The sequence below is a fragment of the Hyperolius riggenbachi genome, chromosome 2 (genome assembly GCF_040937935.1).
Source record: "Hyperolius riggenbachi isolate aHypRig1 chromosome 2, aHypRig1.pri, whole genome shotgun sequence".
Taxonomy (NCBI): Eukaryota; Metazoa; Chordata; class Amphibia; order Anura; family Hyperoliidae; genus Hyperolius; species Hyperolius riggenbachi.
The window spans coordinates 291,069,131-291,093,958 of NC_090647.1; positions in this window are offsets into that span (position 1 = coordinate 291,069,131).

Genomic DNA, 24,828 nt, shown 5'->3' on the forward strand with positions numbered 1-24,828 from the left:
TGTGTGTGTGTGTGTGTACAGTGTGTGTGTATCTGTGTGTGTGTGTGTGTATGTGTGTGTGTACAGTGTGTGTGTGTGTGTGTGTATGTGTCCGTGTGCCCGCTCTAACTGGTCGCCGGCTGATACTGAGGTCTGACACTGCTAGCTATCAGGTGAGGGGGGTGCCTGTCATTCACTACCTAACTGGGGGTCCCTGTCACTACCTAACCTGGGGGTCGCCTGTCACTCACTACCTAACCTGGGGGTTCCTGTCACTCACTACCTAACCTGGGGGTCCCTGTCACTCACTACCTAAACTGGGGGGCGCCTGTCACTACCTAAACTGGGGGGTTCATGTCTCTACCTGAACTGGGAGCTCCTGTCTCTACATACACTGGGGGGTCCCTGTCACTACCTGAACTGGGGGGCTCCTGTCACTAAATGAGCTGGGGGGCTCCTGTCACTACCTGAACTAGGGGGCTCCTGTTACTACCTGAACTGGGGGCTCCTGTCCCTACCTGAACTGGGGGGCTCCTGTCACTACCTAAACTGGGGGACTCCTGGCGCTACCTTAACTAGGGGGCACCTGTCACTATCTAAACTATCCAGGCCAGCCAGCCCAGTGTCACCACCAGCCAACCGGCCCAGAATCACTGTCAAAAAGGCCACAGCATCACCACCAGTCAGGTCAGCATTTACTTCAACCAGCCAAGCACAGCCCAGCATTACCACCAGCCAGGTCACAGCATCACCACCATCCAACCCGGCCACAGCATCACCGCCAGCCAGGCCACAGCATCACTGCTAGGCCTTTCAGCCCACACATCATCCCTAATCCAGCCGAAAACTGTATTGCCAGGCACAGCAGCCAGTAGAGGAGAATTCAGAAGCCAGGTGAGAGGTGTCTACCATATTAAGGGGGCATTCTGCCTATTTATGTGAAATGCTGTCTATTTATGTGCCGATTGACTGCTGAATTTGTCTTGATGGGGGCCTCATGATTGCTGAATTTGTCATGTTGGGGGCCTCATGATTGCTGAATTTGTCTTGGGGGCCTCATGATTGCTGAATTTGTCTTGATAGGGGCCTCATGATTGCTGAATTTGGGCTTGATTCACAAAGCGGTGCTAACTGTTAGCACGCCTGTGAAAACCCCTTTAGCACGTCTAAACAAGTTTTTCGCGTATAAAACTTTATGCGCGCAAAACTTTATGCGCATAAAACTTTACGCGCGTACTGCACAGAGCGCAGGGCGCACCGCGCGAAGTGCCCATTAAAGCCTATGGGACTTAGCGCGCATAAAACTTTGCGCGCGTAAAACTTTGCGCGCGCAAAGTTAGCGCGCGATCTGATTGAGAAATCCGGTGCTAACCTACTTAGCACCCTGGTTAGCGCGTCTAAAGACTTTAGACGTGCTAAGTAGGTTAGCACCGCTTTGTGAATCAAGCCCTTTGTCTTGTTGGGGGTCATGATTACTAACTGCGAGACTATGCGAAAAGCTGAATCATCATCATATGAGACAATAGCATTAAACCTACTTTTTTTTTTAGCTTTTTAAAGCATAAAATAAAACTGGGAGGTTCTAAAAAAAGAAATACATTTTTCAGGAGTAGGATGGATGAAATTGTTTATCGTCACAGTTTATTTTCAACTTGGATTTTCCATAATGTTCATGTTCATGTATGAGTTAAAACGTTTGTACAGTACAGTATTTAGTTTAAATTGCTGTTGCCACTTTGCGATAGATAAGTGACTTTTGGGTTGCAGTTTGGGCACTCGGCCTCCAAAAGGTTCACCACCACTGTCCTAATCTAATGGCCCACCATTGCTAAGTTCATGTAAATCTGTCTCCACCCGTGACCACACCCACATTCTGGTCCATGGCCACAACCATTTTTCGGCGCGGCGTGTTTATTGTATGCTGATCCCTGCTACTTTCAATCCCTGCTACTTTCAGTATGGACAGTATTAGCTGTAAAGCCTGGTACACACATACAATTTTGATTAGCCAATTTTAGCTCTGTTCATCAAATTCATTGTCTGTTGGCCCACTTACTGCATGGGGTGGTAAAATTGGTCAGTGATTGACCAATCAAAATTGTATGCGCGTATACATCTTTGATCTATGCCTATACTGATTGTAAATTATCTAAATAAAGGACAGGGGGCTCCATCCAATATTTAGATGGGCAGGCCCATTATCTGTAGCTTACACCACTGCTAAGTTCATGTACATTTGGCCCCACCCATGGCCACACCCACTCACTGCATGGTCATGCCCATTTTTTGCCACGTTTGCGTGGTGAAGCCGTTGTGAGAAGAGTGTGATTGCACAAAGAATCATGCAAGCTGCTGTAAGTTGCACATGCTCAGTAGCATTTGTATGCTATTTTGATGGGTATGCTGAAATATTGGTACACCGGCAATTGCGTTCCATGAAGAAAACAAAGCACGCTAGTGAGAAAAGGGCACCACTATTAAATCATGGTGCTGTTGCAATTGGCAAAACGCCTGTGATCCGGATCACAGCTAGTGGAAAAGGGCCCTGAGAGCTGTTTCGCACTCGATTTACGATTGATTGCAAATGCAAAACGCGAGGACATCAGGCGTCTACCACCTGGGGACGTTCACATCAACTTGTTGCAAGTGCAACATAATTTTGTCCGATTACAAACTTCAGTCCTGCTGCATTTTTTGAGTGTTTGTGCTCATGTAGTAAGTATAAGAGCGCAGAAAGCCACATCGCAAATAACATTGCTATTGTGATTTTCATGAGATTGCGAACGCAATTACATGGTGCGGCCCATCCAAACACAGGCATGTATTTGGAAGAAATTGTGATCACATAGTGCCACCCTCACCCCCCTCAGTAAAGTACTCCCTGTTGGGCAGGAAGGACGTCCCTGGGATTTCCATCAGTCCACGCATGTGTGCCGCAATGCACAACACTTACTGCATCACCCATACACTCACATTACCCCAAGCACCGTGCGTTAGGCGCGGTGCTTGCGGTAATGCGCTGTTGCCATTGCGTTGGATCGGATACTTCCGGCACGCAGTAACGGATGCCAATAATTGTGAAAGTCTCAATAGATTTTCATTGCTTTTGCAGCCCCTTGCCACAAAATAGAGTAAAGTAATGTATGTTTATAACTGCAAAAGAGAGAAAGAACAAGTGCGCACCTTCCGCCTTTCAAATTTAATGGCATGGAGTGACAGTCACAAAAAGTTCGTAACAGGCATAAATAACACTTCAAACAAAGTCAGAGTGTAACATCGGTGTGATGCTTGGCAACTCTTACGTGTCCATCCGGTGCAGGGTCTGCGGTGCAGGAGGTGGGTGTCAGGCACTAGATGGTGGGGCGGTGGCCGTTTCGCGAAAGAACAAGAAGCTTGTTCTTTCTCTCTTTTGCAGTTATATTCCATATTGTGTTTCTCATCCATGTTGAGCGGAGCACACGTCTAGGCGACAGTTGCAGTATAAAGTGCAGGGTGTTACAGGGCTGCGGAACGCTTTAGACCTGTGTAGTATACACAGCTTAATTTTTTGGGGAAGTGCCACACACATTTTTCTTTTTTCTTGATTTTTGTACTTTTAACCACTTTGTCTTTTTGATACAGTATATCTACGTCAGCTGTGGCTCTTTTCAAGCCACAGCGACGTAGATATACTGACCTGCTTGCAGCCCTGTTGTGCAGGAACAGGTGCGCTTCAGAGTGCACCTCCCGGCACTAACTGCTGCAATACTAATTGGTGAAAGGGAAAATGTTCCCTTGTAGCCAATTAGTAACCCCCCCGCGGATGAACGATCACCGCTGTAGCAAACAGCGGTGATCCTTCATCTCTCCCCTCGGTGGCCAGATCTGTAGGATTAGAAAGCAGCCTGACTCACCTTTTCCTGTTCCAGCGATCAGCCTGCAGCCCGAGCCTCCGATCGCCGCTCTGCACGCAGCCCTGTGATGCTGAATAGCCGAGTCCCGGCTTGATGACGTCATCAAGCCGGGACCCGGTAACCGGCATCACAGGGCTGCGTGCAGAGCGGCGATCAGAGGCTCGGGCTGCAGGCTGATCGCTGGAACAGGAAAAGGTGAGTCAGGCTGCTTTCTAATGCTTTTTTTTTTACAGATCTGGCCACCGAGGGGGCTGCCTGGGTGGGGGGTGGGACATCTGGCTGGCCCTTATGGGGGTTGTTGAACCCCTGGTGGGGGGTAAAATGTGCAGCTGGGGGGGAGGATAAAGTAAGAGGGGATACAATTTTAATTATGTGCATAATTTTATACTGGGGGCAGATCTGGCTATAATGGTGGGGGGGCCCTAATCCAGGGTGCACCCGCTAATCCTGAGGGCGCATCTGGCTATAATGGGGGACCACTATTCCTGGGGACACATTTAGTTATAATGAGGGGCAGTAATCCTGGGGATACATCTGTCTATCTATACTGGGAGGTGCCAAACAGAGGACACATCGGGCTATCCTGTGGGTGACTGATATTGGGGACACATCTGGCTATGGGGTGGGGGGGGGTTCTGATACTCGGGACACATTTTGCTATCTATACTGGGGGACAGAATACTGGTGACATGTTTTTATCTTCTGTGGCACTTTCTATTTTTAAACTGGAATTGATAAAAACTGAGCAAAAATGCATTTTTTTCATTTTTCCCATTAAAATGCATAGAAAACTTTTTTGGTCTAGGGACAAAATACCCGCCAATGAAAGTCTAGTTTGTCCTGAAAAAAACGATACCTAGATCATTTAGGTGTCGTGAGTAGGGATAAAGTTATGGCTGATTAAAAAGGGACATAGCTAAAACGTCAAAATTGCTCTGGTCAATAAGGGGAAAACAAGGTCTGGATGCGAAGTGGTTAATGTAGGTTTACCGTGTTTGTTTCAAGAGGTGCATAAAAATTAAAGTACATAACTCTGCTTCTGTAAGTAGTACATTCAGAGGGGACCGTTGGTCAAAGCACAATGTCCTACGCTAGTATATACTCCAACAATAAACCAGACTTTTGATCATGGTCTCTAGATATACAGTATGAAAAAGGGAACCCGGCCTCCAGCATAAAACACCACTGTGAATAGAGCCTGCTTTCCCAAACTCCTGTTCAATAATTTTGCAGTTCTGTTTGCACAAGTTTGTATATGGAATCAAAGACATGCTTATGGAAGCAGGTAATTTGGGTGCTGAAGGCGCTGTGGAAGTTTGGGAACCCATAGTAATATTGGCTATTTGGAAAAGAGGTATATTTATATGGGCACCTAGGGGGCACCCAAACTTTCATGGCACCCAAAATGTTTTGTTTTTTTGCGGGGGGGGGGGGGGGGTTCAGGTTAGGCATCAGATTAACCACTTCACCACTAATGGGTTTTTCCGCTTATGGACCACAGCAATTTTCACATTTCAGCGCTCTTCCCATTCATTCACCATTAACTGTATCATTACTTATCACATTTAAATGGTCTATATATTATTTTTTTCAACCACAACTTAGTCTTTCTTCGGGTGGTACTTTTGCTAAGAATTATATTATTTTATATGCATTTTAACAGGAATAATAAGAAAACATTTTAAAAATTCCTTATTTCTCAGTTTTCAGCCATGATCGTTTTAAATTAAAATATGCAACTATAGATAACACCCACACATTTTATTTGCCCATTTGTCCTGGCTATTACAACATTTAAATGATGTCCCTATTGCTATGTATAGTGACAATATATATGTATTTTCTTTAAAGAAAAGGTCTTTACAATTTTTTTTAGGTTGGTGGTGGTGGTGGTGGTGGTGGTGGTAGTGGTGGTGGTGGTGGTGGTGGTGTGTGTGTGTGTGTGTGTGTGTGTGTGTGTGTGTGTGTGTGTGTGTGTGTGTGTGTGTGTGTGTGTGTGTGTGTGTGTGTGTGTGTGTGTGTGTGTGTGTGTGTGCGGGGGGGGGGGGGGGGGAGTTAGAAAGTTTTCATAGGCTTTTTGCTTCTTTTCATGTACTTTTTTTATTTTATTCTTTGTCTACAATCTTAAATTTGGCCACTTGATGGTACCTGCTTTAGGATGCTGTGCATTCTAAAGCAGAACAGTATCGATAGTTTATTTATTTTTATTTTTTTACACACTTTTTTGGAATAATAAGTGCTGTTTGTTACAGCACTGATTATTCATGAATCAGGCACTTACCGTGGATTGGCTTTGGGAACACATGTTCCCATTCACCAACTTATACTAAAACGGCCATCAACAGGAACAAGCATGCACTGCTCATAAGAGGCAGAAGACAAACATCTACGCCCCTGGGACTTCAGATAAAGTATAGCAGAGCATAGATATACTGCCTTGGTAAGAAGGAGAGAGGTTACTGTTAGGGGGAGTCTTTTAAGGTTTAGCATCACTGAGGGTTATTTTTTTATGGTTAGGTAGCGGTGGGAGGGGTTGTGATTAGGGTTAGGCATTGATAGAGATAGAATTCTGCGTGAAAATAGGGTTAGGTTTACCTGTAGTAATACTGTAATTCACTAATATATTATCACAGCAAAAAAATAGTAGACTATCGGTAAATTACTGATATTCTACTAGCAGCTATATCCGGTGCTCAAATTTGCATTTACGCCATTTTTATAAATTTGTTAACAGTATATGTTTTAAATACACTTTTAATATTGCTGTAATTATTAATTAATAATCAATTCTTCTCCAAAAAATCTAATTGTTTCTAAGTATGTTTTTACCTGACCTTTTTCAAATGCATCTCTTTTGTTAAATATTTATAGTTGTTATAACTACCTTTATTTTTTGGAGATGTTGTCCCTTTGAGAGATTCAGTAACTAGCAGTTGAAATGTGCAAGTATTTGCTTATAAAGGGGAGGTGCAGAAGCATAGCTAGGAACAGATGGGCATGGAGGAGATTGAGTCAGGAAGCTTACTCTGCATCAACTGGGCAGTTGAACAATTCAAAAAGGACCTGTGAGCAAAAGTAAAAGTTAAGCTAAGTACCCACGTCGTAATTTTTCAGGCGATTTTCGTGCCAACCAATGATTTTTTTGAGCGCCAGACGGTCATTTCCACGATATCGTGACGTAGGTACAGGCACACGACCACATAACGCAACTTAGCGTTGCGTCGCTTAGCATCAAATGTCTTGTTCGCTCATGGCGTGTAGTGTTGTGTGAAGTCGTGCCCACCCGCCAACAGGAAGAGGCGTTGCTGGCGACCGTCGTGAAGGGGATGTCGCAGGACCCGTTGGGCGGTGAGTACGCAGCTTTAGATACTTACCTCAATAGTCCAGAGGCTTACCCAATCCCCCTAGACTCCATTAATTCAGAGCTGAGACCCCCTGAACATATTCAACTAGAGCTTATCAGATATTTTCTCCTGGTCACGCTCCTATCCTTGCACAGTCTGGCATAGCTTGTACATGCACGAGTACAGTCCGTGCCTGTGTAGTTGTAAGGAGCTGCTCGTGCACAGCTTTTTCCTTCAAGTTACTGCTCAGGAGCGGAGCATATTGCCGCATGCAAAGTATGGCCACACTCATACACACACATGGTGAAAGCCAGCAGAGGTAGGGTCAAGGCAACATAGGAAGCCGCTGGATCAGCTAGTGGCTTCCCACTACTTAGGTAGGTAAATATTTTGAAGCAGGGCATTTCAGCGCTGAGCACAGAAGCTGGGTGCCACCATAGCTGTAATGCTATGCTATGCTCCCTGCACAAGGGTAATTCAGGGATCTGGCCCCTGAATTACATTTCTCTCCAAGTTGTAGCAACTCGGAGGGGAAATAGTATTCAACGTCACCAGGGATATAAGTGGCAGCAGGGTGAGCCGTAGGTTGGCTCACACTGCACCCAGCGTACTGACGGCATTGCCATATGTACACAAAATTGGCTTTAAAGGACAACTGTAGTGAGAGGTATGTGGAGGCTGCCATATTTATTTCCTTTTAAATAATACCAGTTGCCTGGCTATCCTGTTGATTCTCTGCCTCTAATACCTTCAGCCATAGACCCCGAACAAGCATGGAGCAGATCAGGTGTTTCTGACATTATTGTCAGATTTGACAAGATTAGCTTCATGCTTGTTTCTGGTGTGATTCAGATACTACTGCAGCTAAATAGACCAGCAGGGCTGCCAGGCAACTGGTATTATTTAAAAGGAAATAAATATGTCATCCTCCACATTCTTTTCACTACAGTTGTCCTTTAACTTTTTTATTATATCACAGTCTTGCTTTACGGGTTGTTAACGGGGAATGGGGGGTGGGGATGGATCTGATGGAGGGGGGAGTAGCAATACTTCTGACATCTAAGGGTGCAGCACCATATGATTAATTTAACACATTAAAATCTCACTTCAGGGATGTGACTGGAAGTCCATGAGGTGAGGTCGCACCCGAGTGGAACTCTGTGCTGACTGCTACCCTATCCATCCTTTATAACACCCTGGCATCCCAAAAGACTTCCCAAGCCTCAGGAAAAGCTGCCCAGCACTCGCCACCAAAATCTTTAAACTAATGCCTAAGAGTTTGCCACTGTCATAGTACACAGCATGTACTGTACATGTGGATCTTCAAAATGAGAGGAGGTAGAACTGTTAGAGGCATCTGTGCAAAGTGGAGTAGGAGTCCATGTCACAGGGGTCACAGTTGCGACCAAACACATGGTTTTGGAAGTACATGTGACAAGCTTTCCACATGGCATTTTGATGCTGCCTGGCATTGCCTACATAGGAATCGATGCACCTTGGCCACCCCCTCTCCCTTACATTATATGGACAGCCACTGTTGCCTACTGAAAGTTTCCTCTTACTCATGCTGCTGCCTGCAGTTCAGTTATGGATGAACCCACTCCCTCTCCTGTATAAGTCAAGGTTGTTTGTGTGTATTCTAACACACAGCCACTGCTACCTACCACCAGCTGTGGGTTGCCACACTGGACCCGCCATCCAGCACCAGGCTCAACAACATTCAATGCCGAGGGCGATTTAGCTACCAGGAAATAAGAGCAACCAGCACCATTCTTTTTGAGCCTTAGTAATCTTCCATGATATTCACTAAAGACTAAGGGCCATATTCTATTGCTGAACTCGCCAGCGCTAAGCACTGGCGAGTTCTTAACTTAGGCGATGGGGGCATCGCCTAATCTAATAAAACTTTAGACCCCCCCAGGCGGAAAAGAACTCGCTTGGGCGATATAATCGCCCAGCGAGTTCTTAACACCGAATCCAATTACCCTTATCATGTCTCCGGGAAACGATGCTTCCCGGCAGACATGAGCGTTAGCTTAGACCTGCAAAAAGCAGGTCTAAACTAGCTAATGCACGTCGTCGCCGCTGCATCTGGGGGTCTCCTTTAATAAGGAGACCCCCAGAGCTCCCCGTTGGGTCGCCGCATCAGTTTAGAAGCCCCCGCGCAGCTCTGCACCGGCACCCCTGCTGGCATACATACCGCCGCAGATCACCCGCCGCCTCTCGCCGCAAAATCCGTCGCGTAATTACAGTGTATCTAACACTGTAATTACTGTCGGCATAGAAGGAGCCCGGGCAAAGCATCTTTGAATCTGCAGCCTGGGCTCCCCATTGGTCCGCTGTCTAAACCAATAAAATGGCTCAGACAGCGGACCAATGGGGAGCCCAGGCTGCAGATTCAAAGATGCTTTGCCCGGGCTCCTTCTATGCGGACAGTAATTACAGTGTTAGATACACTGTAATTACGCGACGGATTTTGCGGCGAGAGGCGGCGGGTGATCTGCGGCGGTATGTATGCAGGGGTGCCGGTGCAGAGCTGCGCGGGGGCTTCTAAACTGTGCGGCGACCCGACAGAGAGCTCTGGGGGTCTCCTTATTAAAGGAGACCCCCAGATGCAGCGGCGGAAGATGGCGGCGGGCGAGTGCGCATGTGTGGGGAGTGAGGCCGTGGTGCTGATGGACAACACCACAGCGTAAACCTCACTCCCCATCGCTCTGTAAAAGGGAGCATCGCTCAGGCTTTCGCCTGAGTAATGCTCCCTAACGATCGGCCATCGCGCGAAGGATATGGGCAATAGGATTTGCCGGTAATCCTCGCGCGATGGCAAGGTGATAAGTAGCTCGCATCTGCAAGCTACTTATCACCTTGAATAGGATATGGCCCCTAGGCCCATATGCAATTCACTTTTTCACCTGAGTTTTCACCTAGGAGATAATTTTTCATCTTCTATTTAAAATAACTTTCCAGCACTTTTCAACTAAAAAAGTACCAAAACGTAAATGAAAAAGTACTATCAAAATTATTTTGAGTATTTTCTTGCTTTCTGGTGGCTTAAAATGGATTTTATCGACAATTTTAAAAATATCACCTAGGAGAAAACTCAGGTGAAAAAGTGAATTGCATATGGCCCTAAATTGCTGTTGCCAGTTCCCACCTACTACTGGCAACCTTTTGTCCACCATTTCCTGTCCCTACTTGTCTCAGACTACCTGCCTACTACTTGTCTATCACAGTCTGTCCCTACTAGTCACCAACTTCCTACTTGTCTATCTCTATCTGTCCCTCCTCATCATCCACTACCTGTTAGTTCTTGTCCGTCACAGTTGGTCCCTGCAGTTGGTCTGGTTTTATATTAAGGGCAGTCAGGGCAATTACCTGAGGCACTGATCTTTTAGAGGGCTCCCAAGTCAGAGGTTGCAAAGCTACCACTGGCATAGCAATGGTGGATGCAGACATGTTACTGCTCTTGGGCCTCTAGACAAGATTTTTCACCAAGGACCATACTTTAGCTACTGCATTTGCTGTTCAGTGGGGCTATAACATGATGATCACTTCTATATGTGCTTGATGATTGATAGTCATTCACAAATGGTTCTCCTTTCTCTGCCTACAACTCTCCCACAATGTGTCTGGCCTTGCGTAGCATGATTCGGTATTCCTATCACACTATTGTTATTCATACAATATTGAGCCAAGCAAAAGTTACCCACTGAGACAAACATCTGCTAGCTGCCAGTAACAATCATTGATCACTGCCCATTGCCCTGAATGGCCATATACAGCAGCTCAATGGAGACTCAGTATATTTTAGCACTGGGGCTGATAATAGAAATCAATGTAATTCTCTTGCACATCATAGATACCTTATAATCTGGGTCTACTGTGTTTAATAACACAAGTTCAGCTTTACATTCCTTTGCAACTGCTTAGATATTTGAAATACAGTACCTTCCCCTCACATCTCTGCCAGTATATTTCTCCCGTAACATGCCAAAAATAAAGACATAAGTATGATGAATAAAAAATGCATGTTGTAAAATAAACATTGATAAATCACTACTGTTGATCGCAATGGATAATTTCATTTTCATAAAATTTTGCGATAATGATGCTGATTGCACGGGCAATCTTAATTGCATGTAATTTTTGCAAGTTGCCTAAAATTATGTTCAAGGAATCATCTAATGTGTGGGCATGAGAAAACACATTTTAGCAGAGAAGCTTTGAAGTCTATGGACATATATTATATTTTCTTCAGATTAAAGTCATTGCGAAATTACGCATAAGTATGATTACATATCAAATTAATTTTGCAACATTTTAAAAAGTCACATTATGATTTTGCTGCAAAATTGCTACTATGCGAAATTTAAGCTCATCACTATAAATTACCACATATTTTCTATAGGGAACTGAATGAAAACAATACTGTAGTTATAAGCTTCAACATTTGACTTCAAGTGATTTGGCAGTGTGTTGAGACCAAAAGAATATTGGCAAAGCACTGTTACCAATACTCTATCAAGCCTATGTGTGAGAGGGGTGAAATCAGGGGAACAGGAATGTTTTCTTATTGATTACCACTATTCAGATCACGTATAGAAGTGATCATTACCACTTCAACACCAGTTAAGAACTAATGCAGTGACTGGGGAGGGTTCAAGTGGTCCCCTCAGATGCAGAGGACTTTGCACGGGCGCAACTGCTGCATCCTCAATTGCTACCCTACTGGGCCGGTAGTTCTGGAGAAATTACAATGACCCAGAGCATGTTATAGTCACTAAATTTGCTATGGAGGTCAGGGTGACATGTATGAAAAAAATAAGCTTTGAAACAAGCTATGTACAGTATAAACTTTTGGCAGGAAAGGTTTTTTTTTTAGTTTTTAGAAAGCAGTGGGGTGAGGTGTTTCAGTACTTTTAAGCTCATTAGCATCCACATGCATCAATCTACAAAACAGGGTCTTCCCTGAGCAAATTCATTTTTTTATTTAAATTTAAGGTGACATATTAAAAAAAGGTGCGTTATCCAGTTAATGCAGTGTATGTTCCCGTGATGCAAACAGGGGGAGAAAACACAAATTCCATGAGTCCAGGCTGGGTATTGAACCCAGGAGCCAAGTTTGCTAACCATTATGCCAATATAAATTAAATTAATTACATTTTGGAGTTATTTGGACAAATCTAATCAAATTGGAATCATGGCAAATTCAACAAACCCTACTTCAAATCAGCAAATTAACTTTAGGGGATATTAGAAGCATTCAAGAGTAGGTCAAAAGATCTGAGAAAGCCAGTGGTGTGTTACTTTCTGTATGTAAAGCAAGCAAGCAGCATGAATATAACATTGATAGCTACAGTATATACAGATTGTTGTAGTGTCAGAGGTAGACCACTGATGGAGGCACAAATGCAATAAGTGAAAAGTCAAAGATGTATTTAAAACGGAGTACGTGGACAGCTAAAAAGATCCAGAAGGCTAAAGTAATAATAGTTTTCAGTTTAATGTATGATTGTGTCAGTCAAAGGTGCAAATTTCTCAGACTTTTATTATTAACAATATATAGTTATATAACTCAGTACAATATACAGTCTCTGTAAAAACCACTCATCTCATTTAAAGATGCAATGTTTTATTGTCATAGTTTGTTTAACCACAGAGAACTGGAGATAAAGCTTTAGTTCTTACTTTTTTTTAAAGGGACTCCGAGCACTTCTCATGGGTATGCCTTTAAAGAGACTCCGACCAGTACTGCAAAGTACTTAAAGATGCATACCTTTCTGTAGCTTGTGCTCTCCTCTGTCATCTGATGCCTGAATTGCCGTTCTACACCAAATAGATTTGTTCGATTTCAATTTAACCACTTTACCCCAAAGCGTTTTTTACCCTAACGGACAAGAGCGATTTTCAACTTTTAGTGCTCATCCATTTCATTTGCCAATAGCTGAATCACTACTAATTACTATGAAATGATGTATATCTTGTTTCTTTCACCACCAATTGGGCTTTTTGGGGTTGATATTTGTTTTCAGTAATTACTTTATTTTCTATGCATTTTAACCTCTTGACGACCAGCTAACGCCGATCGGCGTAAACTGGTTGTCTGCGGGTTTCTATGGAAACGGCCGTTCCATGTCAGTTCACGGAGGGTGTCTCCGTGAACTGCCTGCGAGCCTCCAATCGCAGCTCGCAGGCGAAATGTAAACACGCGGGGAAGAAATCCTTGGTGTTTACACTGTACGGCGCTGCAGCAGTGCGGTAAAGGAGATCGGCGATCCCCGGCCTCTGATAGGCCGGGGATCGCCGCCGTCTGATAGGCTGAAGCCTATCAGAGGAGGTACAGGACGTATCGCCGTCCTGTACTGCCCACAGAGCCAGGGAGAGGGAGGGAAGGAGAGGGAGGGGGAATAGCGCTGCGGAGGGGGGCTTTGAGGAGCCCCCCCGCAAGGCACAGCAGAGCGGCGGCGATTAGACCCCCCCAGCAGGACTTCCCCCTAGTGGGGAAAAAGGGGGGGAAGTCTGATCGCCCCTGCCTGCAATACGATCTGTGCTGGTGGCTGAAGAGCCCACCCAGCACAGATCAATGGGAAATCACTTGGTCGGCAAGTGGTTAAAGGGAAAAACAAGAACAAAATGAAAAAATACACTATTTCTCCAATTTCATCCCCTATAGTTTTAATATAAACACTGCTACTGCATAAAACCCACACATTTTATCTGCCTATTAGTTCTGGTTATCACAAGATTTTAATTATGTCCCTAGTACAAAGTATGGTGACAATATAGTATTTGGAAATAAAGGTGTATTTTTTCTATGGTGTTTTTTTATTCCACTATTTTCACGTGCACGCGCACAGTGACAGCAGTACTGTCTGACTTATAAAATGCCCTGGAGCCATTAAGAGGCTCTAGCTGGACGTTTTTATAAGTCAGCTTGTCATTAAAGGATACTGCAGCCGAAAGGCTGCAGAGAGATAAAACCTGCATTGTGTAGGTAAAGAAAAGGACATACTCACCGCTCCCCTCGCTCCCTGCCGTCGGGTCCCGCTCGTCAGCCACAGCTCCCGGTACTGGCCGACTCTCCTGACCCCTGACCCGGACATACTGCGCCGCACATGCGCAGTATGTCCTGTAATCTTCGCTTCTGGCGTCGCATCATGACGCCAGAAGTACGGGCACTCCCCCGCCTCCTGCGTGTGCGCTCCAGCGGCTCCACTATAAAGGTAGCCGCAAAAACCCCCGCTCCCCACCGCTCCCTTGGCCCACTTCACTTTGGTGACTACACTGCACTGAGAGACTGTCTGTCTCCTGCAGCGTGCAGAGAGGCGGTAGAGTGGAAGGGGGCATGGCCAGGGAGAGAGAGCTGCCCAATGTCAGCTCTATAAACTATGCAGGAAGGCATTTTGAACAGGGAATCCCTCTCCTTGTGTTTACCAAATATTGTCGCTAATCTCCAGGGGCTATAGCATTGTGGTAGGGGGGGCTATAGGGCTGCGGTGTGGGGACACAGAGGCATGGTATGAGGCAGAGAACATGTCTCTGTGTCCCATCTGCCCACCTCGTGTTCTCTTTAAGAATTGCAGAGTTGTAATGCTGCAGAGGGAGGAGGTGAGACTGAGACGTGATCTGCTTCGCGCTGTGGAGGAAACTCCCACTTTACAGGCATTAAGTAGCTACTGGATGCTGCCAGACAGGAACATTTAATACATTTATTGTAAAAAGCACAGACATACAAGGCAATTGTGCATTACCTATTAATGCACATTAATTGTTATATGTGTTTTAATAATGGAAGGCTGAACAAGGGCTTTCATTAATTTTGCCGCACCAGCGTTAATGTAGATGGTTTGCAGGAAAGGTCTGCATATTTATAAAATCAGTTACTATATGGCTATTTTGTGCAATTAATTTAAATTACTTTGGAGAAAAACTCTATTACTCTTGTCTAGTGTCAAAAAGGCAGCTTAAAGCCAATGTTTAGCCTTCAATTACTTTTCATAGAGAAAAAATAAATAAATAAATAAATATATATATATATATATATATATATATATATATATATATATATATATATATATATATATATATATATATATACAGTGGGATGCAAAGGTTTGGGCAACCTTGTTAATTGTCATGATTTTCCAGTATAAATCATTGGTTGTTATGATAAAAAATGTCAGTTAAATATATCATGTAGGAGACACACACAGTGATATTTGAGAAGTGAAATGAAGTTTATTGCATTTACAGAAAGTGCGCAATAATTGTTTAAACAAAATAAGACAGGTGCATAAATTTGGGCACCACAAAAAAGAAATGAAAGCTATATTTAGTAGATCCTCCTTTTGCAGAAATGACAGCCTCTAAACACTTTCTATAGGGAACCTGGGAGTCTGGATTCTGGATGAAGATATTTTGGACCATTCCTCTTTAAAAAACATCTCTAGTTCATACAGGTTTGATGTCTTCCGAGCAACAGATTTTCAATTACATTCAGGTCTGGGGACTAAGATGGTCATTCCAGAACGTTGTACTTGTTCCTCTGCATGAATGCCTTAGTGGATTTTGACAACTTTGACAAGATTCCCAGTGCCTGCACTGACCACACAGCCCCACAGCATGATGGAACCACCACCATATTTTACTGTAGGTAGCAGGTGTTTTTCTTGGAATGCTGTGTTCATTTGCCTCCATGCATAACGCCCCTTGTTATGCCTAAATAACTCAATTTTAGTCCACAGCACCTTATTCCAAAATTAAGCTGGCTTGTCCAAACGTGCTTTAGCATACTTTAAGCAGCTCTGTTTGTGCTGTGGGCGGATAACCGGCTTCCTTTGCATCACTCTCACATACAGCATCTCATTAGGTATAGTGCGTTGAAAGGTTGAACGATGCACAGTAACTTCATCTGGTGTAAGATGATGTTGTAGGTCTTTAGTGCTGGTCTGTGAGTTGACTCTGACTGTTCTCACCATTCTTTACTTCTGTATATCCAAGATTTTTCTTGGTCTGCCCCTTCGAGCCTTAACTTGAACTGAGCCTATGGTGTGAGGCTGGGTGGTGTATTCTCCACAGTCAGCATGCAACGCATGAGCTGGCGTGGAGGAGGTACACACACTAGCACAAGGAAACAGGCTATCCCTAGTATAGTGGAGGGGAGGACTGACTCCAATAGGAGATTGTGGCGCACAGAGCCGGTGCAGATCTGACAGCCACAAACAATGCTTTCGTTATAACGTCTCAGCGCAAAGTAGCGCTGAGCGCACAAACCAGAACTGAGGAGATCAGGACAGGTAGACAGAATGAACGCTTGCTAGCTAGCGGCTACTTAGCGACAGCAAGCGTCCAAAACCAGACAGACTGGAATGAGGCAGCCAATGCGATGCGGCGATGGCGTGCCTCACAAAGACAGGACAGGATAGTCAGAAAATAGCAGGATCGAGATAGATGAACGTAACACAGATAAATATACAATAAGTATGTTTTCCTAGCGTATTACAATTACAGCTATCAATGAAACTATTTGTAACGTCTGACTAACATATGTATATATCGGCAATGAACCGATATATGACATAAGCAGGAACGCTGACTAGGAATGGAGTAACACAGGGAACAGGACTCAGAAGGATTCGCTATCTCTTCGCAGAGATGAACGCAAACCACAAACGGTAACAGAACAGGATTCAGAAGGATTCGTTATCTCTTCGCAGAGATGAACGCAATCCACAAACAGTAACAGAACAGGATTCAGAAGGATTCGTTATCTCTTCGCAGAGATGAACGCAATCCACAAACAGAACCAGAAGCAGGGTAACTACCTCAGCACGGGTGGTCACGGTACGCGCAACCTACCAAAACGTGCTGGAAAGCTGACTAACTGCACACAGGATATAAACAGTTCGTGTACGTATACATCAGCGACACTGATGTATCACGTAACACAAATACAAGGAAAATAATAAACGTGCTGGTATGCATATATATTGGCAATGAACCAATATATGATGCAAAGACCAGCAAAGTATCTTTATAACAAGAAACACGATCGGGGGCTAAAGCGACAGCAAGACTGGCTTACACTGAAGCTATGAAAAACCCAAGGAAACCCTGCAGGAAGCAGATCTTTATACTGAGGTCATCCAATGGGAGCAGACATGCAGATTCCCACACAGGTGAATGATAATCAGTCACAAGCTGACAGCAGGGAAAGACAGACAAATCTATGCAGCTTGCATGGAAATAGATCAGAACTGCCTGAGCTGCAGCACTACTACTTCCAGTAATAGCTGCTGCAGCAGCGATCATTACAGTACCCCCGCCTTTAAAAGCGGATTCCAGACGCTTTTCAAAACTGAAATTCCCAACAAAACAGTCTGACTGATAATTCATGATGACCGGGACAGCCCGGCAAGACCGAATTCCAGAATCAGTCCCCACAAGACTGGACCCATCAGAACCAGAACCTACAGAACCATGCCCAACAGTACTACAAGCCCCAGTGTGACACCCATCAGAACCATGATTTCCAGAAGAAAGCCCTCCGAAATTCCCTGAGCGATACCCACCGCCTTCCAGGAACCGTTCAGAAACGCCAAAGCCTTTGCAATGCCCACCGGTACTGTCTTTACCAAGACAAAACCCACTGTTGAACCAGTCCAAGGCACCAGGACATGTTTTCTCAGAGACCTCCCAGAACACCTTGAAGCTCCAAAGAGATCCCCATAGGTCAGAATGCCCCTTAGGCTCACATGGAGAACTATCAAGAACCCCTATGGAACCTAGGGCAATTCCCGAGTCAGGGCCACAAGGACAAACATCAATATCAGGGCTTTTAGGGACCAGAACCATCTCTGGGCATGCAGGCAGACTGGCAACATCAGAACGTGTTCCCACTAAGGAAGCATCAGAGCACGCTAACACCTTAGACCCACTTGGGCATTCTGGCACACAAAGAGCATCTGGGCACACCGGCACAAGAGAAACCTCTGGGCATGTCAAGGAACTGTGAGCCTCAGGGTCAGCCAAGACAGGACCAAAACCAGGACTGGCCAAAAAAAAATCATCATGACTAAACTTCGCAACTACTGGACTTTTACACGAGAATGCTGGATCAGACTTAGATGTCGCTGATTCCAGCAAAGTCAGTAACAAATCAGATTCAGGGGCACTAACAAGACAGGACAAATCTTCTGATGTATGCACTGAACCAGATAGGGACTCCACAACTACCTCTGGACTGGACAGAGACTCATTTAATACACTGGATTGGAGCTCATGAGGCGCTGCAGAACAAGTCAGTATTGCAGCAGCCCCCACTGGACTAGGCAAAACTGAGGAATTCCCTGGACAGGAAGGGGACTCTGGAACCTCTGCCACAGCGGCCAGAGAACCAGAATCTTTCAGGATACAGGGCTGGGTTTCAGGAACACTCATCAGACCGGACTGAAATTCTGAGATTTCTATTATTTTGACCAGAGAATCAGAATTATCCATGTTACAGGGCAAGACTTCTGAAACATTCAGAGGACAGGGCTGAAATTCCTCGGCTGTTACAACACTGGAAAGGGACTCAACATTGGTTAAATCAGACTGTGTACAGGGCAAGGTATCTAACACACTTGCTGACGAGGACAATATTTCAATGGCTTCTGCTTTGCTGGGCAGAAATTCATCAAGTTTTATTAGAGCAGACTGTAATTCCAAAACAGCTGCTAGACAAGTGAATATTACTGCAACACCAACTGAGGTAAGCAGTGCCTCAGACCCTTCTGCTAGAGGGTTTGAAATATCCAAAGTACTGGGTGAAGCATAAGACTCTGCGACCACAGCTTCACTGGACAGGATCACTGAACAGTCCATATTGCAGGGCAAAACCATGGAAGCACCTGCTGGACAGCATAATGATTCTGTGACCTGAGTTTCATTGGAGAGATCTACTGCACAATTCATGGTACAGGGCAAATTTATTGGAACATTTTCTGAACAAGGTAATAATTCTGCGATTTCAGGTTCACAGAGCAGATGCTCTGAGCAATTCACGAAACTAGAGCGAGGTGTAGAAACAGGAAGATCAAGACACAATGTTTGCGCATCTGAATCACCATTCATTTGTAAAATTGGAAAATTCAGATGCTGGGGTTCTGAGGTGTCTAGACAGGATTGCTGGGACTCGGAAACTAATGTAGTGCATCTATTGGCATCTGCTGGATCAGACAGGAGTTTAACTTTATTAACACAGGTAATTTCTGCAGAAGTGTTTGCAGAGACAGGCAAGATTTTTCTGGTGTCTGTTTCACTGAACAAAGAGTCATGAGTACTGGCTAGGCTGGACTCGGAAGTCAGCAGGACCTCTGGATTCTCTGCTGAGAAATTTGCACAGGGCAAGGTTAAGAATGTATCAGTGGCTTCTGTTTTACTGGTAAGTAACACTGAGTTATCCATGGTACAGGGTGGAATTGCAGGAACTTCAATTGCACACAAAAAGAGCTCCGAATCACCTGCTGAATCAACCAAAGGTGCTGAAGCAGGCGGGTCAGAACGCCAAATTTGCGAATTCGGAGTCACATAAAAATCATCCAAAATCAGTTCCCACACATCAATCAATGGAGCCACAAAGTCATACCCACACACACCAGTTTTTATTAGGTTATAGGCAGACTTAATGCATGCATTCAATACTAATTCACTTTTTGCACTGTAAAATTGACAAAATGAACTTGAATCATTCTTCCATTCATTGACCAGAGCTTCCATCTCTCCTTTCTCAAATGGAGGATTCCAAGCATACTTAACAGGCAGATCATGGTTTGCAGATATGATTGTAGCAGGGACATATATTGGGTTAATTAGCAGGTGATTGGCAGATTCCTTATTCCTAAGAATCTCCAATACCTGTAGCAAGTGCTGAACTGTAGTGTATGCAAACTTTCCTTGCTTCACAAATAAGTTGATTTGTTCAATACTCTGTAATATCTCCTCATAATCATACTCAGATAATTCTTTTAAACAAAAATCTTTATTTTCCCTAGCCAGGGAGGAAAGTTCATTAGTAGTTTCATAAGTCCATTTAACTCCCCTGAAAGACAATTGCATTTCATTATCTGTTAATGGCAGAATCTCATTATAGGTCTCAGTCGCTAAGGATAACGACTCTGCAGATCGGACACGTTTCTTAGAACGTTTGCGTTTGGCCTTAGACCCTGCTGTTTTCCCTGCTGTTCTTGGTGATTTATTCAAGGCTGCAGGAAAATTATCAGTAACACTTTCTGCTTGCTGAACATTTTTGCAAGCAATTGAAGGAGTAGCTGATTGACCTGCTGCCAGGAGTTCATTAAGAGGAAAAGGCAATGGATCTATGCGCAACCAGTTATGGATCACAAACGCTAGAAATTCCAGTGGTCTCTCTTTCAAATCGGAATGATTGAGAACATCAAATGCCCACTGGAATAATTCCCCTTTAAACAAAATATAACTTAGTTGGAGTGCCCAGGTTGAAACAGGAGTCGCTTGGAGATCAGGATTGGTCAGGAACCTGGCACATTCAGAGAAAAACTCATTTTCTGTTTCAGAGCTAAGTTCTTCAAATTTCTTAAAGGAACAGGAACCATAATTGACAGTGTCATACTTTCTGGGAATCCCCCCCACAATGGGGATTGGTAATGGGGTTTTCATAATGTGAGGCTGGGTGGTGTATTCTCCACAGTCAGCATGCAACGCATGAGCTGGCGTGGAGGAGGTACACACACTAGCACAAGGAAACAGGCTATCCCTAGTATAGTGGAGGGGAGGACTGACTCCAATAGGAGATTGTGGCGCACAGAGCCGGTGCAGATCTGACAGCCACAAACAATGCTTTCGTTATAACGTCTCAGCGCAAAGTAGCGCTGAGCGCACAAACCAGAACTGAGGAGATCAGGACAGGTAGACAGAATGAACGCTTGCTAGCTAGCGGCTACTTAGCGACAGCAAGCGTCCAAAACCAGACAGACTGGAATGAGGCAGCCAATGCGATGCGGCGATGGCGTGCCTCACAAAGACAGGACAGGATAGTCAGAAAATAGCAGGATCGAGATAGATGAACGTAACACAGATAAATATACAATAAGTATGTTTTCCTAGCGTATTACAATTACAGCTATCAATGAAACTATTTGTAACGTTTGACTAACATATGTATATATCGGCAATGAACCGATATATGACATAAGCAGGAACGCTGACTAGGAATGGAGTAACACAGGGAACAGGACTCAGAAGGATTCGCTATCTCTTCGCAGAGATGAACGCAAACCACAAACGGTAACAGAACAGGATTCAGAAGGATTCGTTATCTCTTCGCAGAGATGAACGCAATCCACAAACAGTAACAGAACAGGATTCAGAAGGATTCGTTATCTCTTCGCAGAGATGAACGCAATCCACAAACAGAACCAGAAGCAGGGTAACTACCTCAGCACGGGTGGTCACGGTACGCGCAACCTACCAAAACGTGCTGGAAAGCTGACTAACTGCACACAGGATATAAACAGTTCGTGTACGTATACATCAGCGACACTGATGTATCACGTAACACAAATACAAGGAAAATAATAAACGTGCTGGTATGCATATATATTGGCAATGAACCAATATATGATGCAAAGACCAGCAAAGTATCTTTATAACAAGAAACACGATCGGGGGCTAAAGCGACAGCAAGACTGGCTTACACTGAAGCTATGAAAAACCCAAGGAAACCCTGCAGGAAGCAGATCTTTATACTGAGGTCATCCAATGGGAGCAGACATGCAGATTCCCACACAGGTGAATGATAATCAGTCACAAGCTGACAGCAGGGAAAGACAGACAAATCTATGCAGCTTGCATGGAAATAGATCAGAACTGCCTGAGCTGCAGCACTACTACTTCCAGTAATAGCTGCTGCAGCAGCGATCATTACATATGGCTTTTCATTTCCTCAATATGTTCCTAACTGTGGAAACAGACAGTTGAAATCTCTAAGACAGCTTTCTGTATCCTTCCCCTAAACCATGATGGTGAACAATCTTTGTCTTCAGGTCATTCAGAGAAAATGAAAAGAGGAAGGAAACTTACAATTATAATTGGATTCAACTGTGTATGTAGGTCAGGGGTCACTGAGCTTACCAAGCCAATTTGTGTTACAACTTACAATAATTAGTTCTAAAGGTTTTGGAAGCAACAGTGCCCAAATTTATGCACCTGCCTAATTTTATTTAAACAATTATTGCTCACTTTCTGTAAATCTAACAAACTTAATTTCACTTCTCAAATATCACTGTGTGTGTCTCCTATATGATATATTTATCTGACATTTTTTATCGTAACAACCAATGATTTATACAGGAAAATCATGAGGATTAACAATTGGTTTTATTCGCCAAGTACAACAGGGCTGTACCTGAAATTAGTTTTGGCACACACATTCTCCCTACTGGCCTTCAGAAACCTTCTATCAGATCAAAACTGTACCAACACAATAGGAAATAAATATTGTTCTATAAGTGTAAAATCAATACTGTTGCTATAAGTATTTAACAAATGCAGGCTCATGTACTTATGTGTCCCGGATTCAGGCTTCCCACTTCCCTGCCACTTCAGACATCAAGGGAGTTACCCTAGCTGGTGACTCCTCTTCCTGTTCTCTCTGGCTATCTGGTGTGTAGTGTCACATTCTTCTGGGTTTGGTCCAGGTGTTCCCTCTTGCATAGTAGGGTGATGTCATCTTAAAGGAGAAATGTAGCTTTTAATTCACCAGCTCTCCGCAGTTTCTAATAACCATTCAGGTATTCTCTACACATTTTAGCAGCCCTGGTTGCCACATAGTAGTTCCCCCGGCTGTTCCATTAGCCATTTAGCCTTAGTTTCCTCCATTACGTCTTCTGCCAGATATTTAAAGTGCTAATACTAATCTGTTCATTGATTATCTTAAAGGAGTCAACACCATTTAATATTAATTACTATTTTCAGCCCCATTCTTTAGTACCCAAAGAATGTATTTCATTATACTCCGGAAATACAAATGTCAGTGTTCTGAGTTAGGAAGAGAGGTGCCAATGCTTGTAAATTAAATATCCATTCACTTTTCTTCTATGACATGTCTATCATAATATCTTCTCTTTTATTATTTTTTACTACCTCCAGTCCATAAACTTTAGTACCTTCCAGCTATTCTTTATGGGCTGCTTTGTAGTGTTTTGGTAAAAATACGTTGTTGCCTCTCTAGCCTAATGTTCCTAAAGGGCTCTTGCACCTGAATTTTGAATGTTCTTTTGATGAAAGATCTATATTATTTACAGCATAGGAACTATGTTACTATTACTCTATTTTAATTCACTGGGAATGAAGTCCCACATTTGGAATGTTTTCTTATTAGAATATAAAATGACGTTATTCACAATCTCCCTGCAGTTGGTGTACCTTTTACACCTTCTAAAATCTTCATCACTCATGTTCTTTTTCCTCCATTTTATCTTATACCCAATTTTAGAAGCTTTCTTAAAAATTAACATGTAATGGTGTTTCCCCCTTTAACCCAAGCAATGGTTTGACTGGTGTTGCCGCTTTAAGCATTTGGCAAAAAACCTTTTGGAGGAATGGCTTAAATAGCAGAATGGCCAGGGGTATTTGTAGGTCTATTGAAGCACACCTGAAGTGAGAGGGCTATGGAGGCTGCCATATTTATTTCCTCTTAAACAAAATCAGTTGCCTAGCATCCTGCTGATCTCTTTGGCCGCAGTAGTGTCTAAATCACACACCTGAAACTAGCATGCAACTCTTCCAGTCAGACTTCAGTCATCTAGTCAGATTTTAGGAAACATCTGATCTACACACTTGTTCAGGCTCTATGGCTAAAAGTAGAAGATCAGCAGGACAGTCAGGCAATTTGCCCTTTTTAAAAATAGATAAATATGGCAGCTTCCATATTCCTCTCAGTTTATGTGTCCTTTAAGGTGACACCACTCTACAGTATTATGTAACAGGGAGTACCCACCATCACTTAAGTAAGTGACATTGCATGACTGGCAGACAAGGGAGTCAGGGGGGGGGGGGGGGGGGGGCTTGATTTATCAACGCATTACCAATGTTTTTTTCTTCCTAATCTGTTCCAACCAGCAGGGAGAACAGTTCTGCATGATAATAAGGACTTTATTAAATCCTAGGTAATAGTGGCAGTTTAGCATGAATTTCTAGAGCTACACTACAGTTAAGAGAAGTGCAAATCCATCCCTAAGCTGGCGCAGATTAAAAAGTGCTTGATAGCAGTTCTACAGATGTAGAACTGCTGGCTAAACATGATTGCAGAGTGCAGGCTATACATGATTTGTGATGTGCTCCTCCCCCTGCTGAATTCCTCCTCAGAGCCTACTGCTATCAATACAGCAGGTGTGTTGGTTACCTCAGCAACAGCAACTCCCCTCACACACTGCACTGTCTGAGAGACTTTCCTAGCTCCTATTATACAACAGTTTTAGAAGGAATCTGCACTATCTAATGATTTCTTAAGATGTCTGAGACAGTTCTGCATGGATTTCTAAAAACTTACTATTATTTTGTCTCAGACACTCTTGATAAATCTGGCCCAGGGT